Source organism: Chlamydotis macqueenii, chromosome W, assembly GCF_036417535.1.
Source record: "Chlamydotis macqueenii isolate bChlMac1 chromosome W, bChlMac1.mat, whole genome shotgun sequence".
Lineage (NCBI taxonomy): Eukaryota > Metazoa > Chordata > Aves > Otidiformes > Otididae > Chlamydotis > Chlamydotis macqueenii.
This window is the reverse complement of record NC_141592.1, coordinates 47,497,983-47,502,687: the sequence shown is the minus strand read 5'-3', so window position 1 is coordinate 47,502,687 and position 4,705 is coordinate 47,497,983. Positions and strand designations below refer to the sequence as shown.

Genomic DNA, 4,705 nt, shown 5'->3' with positions numbered 1-4,705 from the left:
CCTGTCCTTATCTCAAACCTTGAGCCGTTTTTCCTTATATTTTCTCTCCCTATTCTCTCGGAGTGTGGGGGGAGTGAGAGAGAGACTGCGTAGTCTGGTCCGATCGGGGCTGAACTACGACAGTAGTGATAGGGCAAGGGATAATGGCTTTAAACTGAAAGAGGAAGAAATTCTTTACTGTGAGGGTGGTAAGACTCTGGAACAGGTTGCTCAGTCAAGCCGTGCATGCCCCATCCCTGGAAGCGTTCAGGGCCAGGTTGGATTGGGCTTTGAGCCACCTGGTATGGTGGAAAATGTCCCAGCTCAGGGCAGGGGGGTTGGAATTAGATGATCCTTAAGTTTCTTTCCAACCTAGACCATTCTGTGATCCTTCCAGCTCTCCCTGGATCTCTTCTTCCAGAGGAAAGTCATCCTCCAAAGGAAATAAATTTAAAAAGCCATTAACATTCCACAGGAGGTAAAATTTGTTCATCTAAAAGAGGCAAAGGATCTCCAAATTCTTGTTAAAAAACATTTTCATCATGTGCAGTGAGCAAAACTGAGGCTGTACTGAAATTGTCACTTCTACTGCAGTATCCGCTTTCTGAAGGTATTACATTATGTCATAGTTTAGCCCCGCTTGGGACCAAGCTACACAGTATCTCTCTCTCAAGATAATGAGAAAGAAAACAAAGTAACTTACCCCCACCCCTCCCTCTTCCCAGATTTAACGTTATCTCTACCTCCTTCCCCCTCCCGAGCTGCACAGGGGGGAAGAGGGAATGGGGGTTACAGTCAATTCATCACTTGTCATTTTACGCCGCTGCTTCATGGTTGGGGGAAGAACTCCTCACATTCCTCCCCTGCTCCATTGTGGAGTCCCTCCCATAGGCTACAGTCCTTCATGAACTGCTCCAGTGCAGGTAGTTTTTTCCACACGGTGCAGTCCCTCCAGAATGACTGTCCCAGCGCGAGCCCTCCATGGGCCACAGCCTCCTTCAGGAATCCACCTGCCCCAGCGTGGGGTCCTCCACAGGCTGCAGGTGGATCCCTGCTCCTCCATGGACATCCATGGGGACAGCCTACTTCACCATGGTCTTCACCACAGGCTGCAGGGGAATCTTGGCCACGAGCAGCATTACTCCTCCCCCCTCCTTCACTGACCTTGGCATCTGCAGCCGTTCCTCTCAAAAGAGATTCTTCATAACAGGCAGGTAGACAGCTCTCAGGTTCCCTTCACATCTCATCTCCACTTTCTTGCAGCCAGGCGGGGCCAACTCAGGCCCAGACGGCTGCCCGGCAGGAGGCCAGAGGGTGAGGGCTGCAAGGCCCACAAGGCTCGCACCTCCCCTTCTCTGCCCCCACTTCTGTTTCAGCTTCTTCACGTCTTTTTTTTTTCCCTTCCTGTTTTTCCCCTTCTTAAATACGTTATCACAGAGGCGTTATCATGGAACATTCTGCTACCAATTGGCTCGGCCCTGGCCAGCAGCGGGTCCACCCTAGGCCCAGTCAAGTCCACTGAACAAAGGGGAAACAAGTTCTAGCAGCTTCTTACAGAAGCTGCCACTGTAGCCCCCTCTCACTAAATAAAATCAACACACATTATTTAAGCAAATTAATTTTTTTCATCAAGAATGCTAAAAGATCTTAATTTGAAGAGCCTATAGTTTGTCCCAATTCATCTGCAGGCCTTGGAACAATGTGTTAATGATCAATTTGTCCAAAAAGATTAAGGTTCTCAGCTTCCTCAATTAATCTAGCAAGGACTTTTTCCTGAGTATAGTCCACTATAAGAACCTCCATTCAATTCACCAAGAATTTAACATTTTCTGGTTTAAGAAGAACTCCAAGACAACATGCTATATTCCCCTGTACAGTGTTGTTTTTTTTTTTTGTTCCAGGAGGAAGATTACTATGGAGAACAGGAACTGATTGATATTCCATGTCCTGAATTTGGTCTTTCCCATCAGTTAGTTGCAGCATCAGCATTTGAGTACACTTTGCTTCCCAGGATTCTTGGAATACTCAAGTGTTAGCTGTTACTTGTTCATTTACAGTATTTTTTTCCTCTGAGCTTCTGCAACTGTGAACATGCTGGTTGGCTAACATCAACCAGTGAATCAATCTGTATGGAGTAGAAGCCAGACAACTCTCTTCCAGGAGCATCTAAAATGCAATCAGGCAAAATGGAATATTCTAAATCTCTTAGATCTGGTAAGAAGCCATTGCTCAAATATCTGTCTGTTAATCTTACCTTGACTTAAGTTACTACCATGATTTTTTTCACAGATAAAATTAATACAGGCTTCCAGCAATATCAAAGGAACTTCAACGTGCCAAGTAGATGAAAGCCAAATTTCTACTCTTGCTGCCATGTTAGATGCAGACATTTTCTTTTAAGTTAAAAGAAAAAACAGTGAATTCTCTAGAACAAAACCCAGAAAGATGTTTTTATTCTTCTGACAATAGCTAGTTATGTCTCTCACTTGCACTGTATAGAAATTTTATCTCAATTCAAAGTTCAGCTATTTTAAGTGTGATAATATAGAAACAATTACAATTAAATATACTTTATTGATACTAAAAATTAACATGCAGTTAATTAATAAACATTAAACAAGCAAGCTTCAACCAGCATAAACAGCCTATACAGTTTAATCATCACAAAGTATCAGGAAAGCACTGAGACTTCTACAAGCAACCCTTCTTGGTGGCTTCATCTTTTCCTGTTGATTTAATTGGAAGTATACACCTGAAATCCTTTTGCTGTGGATGGAAAGAGAATATAAAATAACTAGAAGAAAGGTACCCCGCCAGCTGTTTTTTATAGAATCATATAATAGTTTGGGTTGGAAGGGACCTTTAAAGGTCATCTAGTCCAACCCCCCTGCAAGGAGCAGGGACATCTCCAACTAGATCAGGTTGCTCAGAGCCTCATGCAACCTGGCCTTGAACGTTTCCAGGGATGGGGCATCCACCACCTCTCTGGGCAACGTGTTCCAGTGTTCCACCACTCTATTTGTAAAAAATGTTTTCCTGATGTTCAGTCTGAATCTACCTCCCTCTATTTTAAAATCATTACCCCTTGTCCTATCACAACAGACCCTACTGAACAGTCTCTCCCTGTCTTTCCTGTAGGCCCCCTTGAGGTACTGAAAGACAGCTATAAGGTCTCCCCAGAGCCTCCTCTTCTCCAGGCTGAACAGCCCCAACTCTCTCAGCCTGTCCTCATAGGAGAGGTGTTCCAGCCCTGTGATCATCTTCATGGCCCTCCTCTGGGTGGGGGGGGGGAAAGAATTTTTGTTTTATTCCTATCAGTGCTGCTGATCACACCCAGCCTACTTTAAAAATTGACCCAAGAAGTTATTCTCCCATTTCATTAGCACTGTTAAGAACACAAATGAGAAGCCCCATTTACAATACAAACAAGTTAGGATCTGTAAGTAAGATTTGTACCACAAGGGCGATTTCTACACTTTAACACAATGAAAGCTTTGGAACTGACAACAGAAGGCTAACTTGAAATATAAATATTATCTAGAGACCTAGTCCAGGGTTTGGCTGCAGTAGTACCAAGTTTTGGTGGCCATTGTCTCAAGAACATCAGTGGTTAATATGCTCTAGCTTGTCATTAGTTTGGGAAGTAGCTATGCACATTTAAGTTGCATAACTGCATTTGGAATCTGTTTATCCCGTCTTGGTTCCAGCTAGGATAGAGTTAATTTCCACCTGAGCTGGGAGGGGAACTGGAGCTGGTGGCCCCTGTGGCTGGGGGACACAGCTGGGATAGTTTACTAATTAGCCAACAGCTGGGATAGTTTACCCAAGTTAGCCAAAGGGCCATTCCATCCCCTGTGACATCATGCTCAGTATATTAAGTGGGGATGGTGGTGAGGGGCAGGTTTTTGCTATTTAGGAGGGAGCTGGGTATTGGGATCTATTGTAAGCTATTGTACTGTAAATTATATGCTTAAGTTTTTTTTTTGTTTTGTTTTCTATCTCGGGGCGGGGGGGGGGGGGGGGGGGGGGGGGGGTGTGAGGGGTCAGCCCCTTAAGGGGGATGACCAAGGAGCTCAACCTCCAGAATTACATCAAAGAAAAATTGCTGTAAGAACAGTTAAGAAACTGACGTGCGGAAAACAGACTCCACAATCTGTAAGATTTTAAAGTAGGTATGTTTATTCAGCGCTGGGCAGCATGGGGGATCGCTCCTCCAAAACGTGCACAATGTGTTAAGCAACAAGTACAGTATTTATGCATCATCCCACGGACTTGGTTATATAGGTTATATATTAATTAGGTTTCCGAGAAATCAGGTTATTCCCCGGTCTCTGCGTCCATCTTGTGTCTGTTCTCTCCTCCTTATCACTATGTCCAGCTGCGTGGATTCAGACCTTTGTCCTGCTTTGTTCTTGCTGCCAGGGTGGTTTCTTGATGACTTATCTTTGCTGGTTCCCAATTTCCTTGGTTATTCCACCCTATCAGTTGGTTCTAAACTTCTTAAGTCCCCTTATCTTGGTCTCAGCCAGTGTGTCTGTACCCCCTCAGGGTGTTCCCATCTAACTTATCTTAGCTCTTGCTAGAGCATCCTGAAAGTATCTCCTTATGTTAAGTTTATGACTCTACTGTTCTTTCTCTCAAGGTTAGTAAATCATTGATCACTATTTATCAGCTTGATTCCTTAGTATTAATCCCTTCTTTCAGTCCCCCCTTTTCTAGAAAATTA

General features: G+C 44.1%; 1 pseudogene; it reads right to left on the bottom strand.

Moving 5' to 3' along the window:
- Positions 1–334: 334 nt before the first annotated feature.
- Positions 335–2,369, bottom strand: LOC147596759 (recQ-mediated genome instability protein 1-like; annotated as a pseudogene).
- Positions 2,370–4,705: the final 2,336 nt, after the last annotated feature.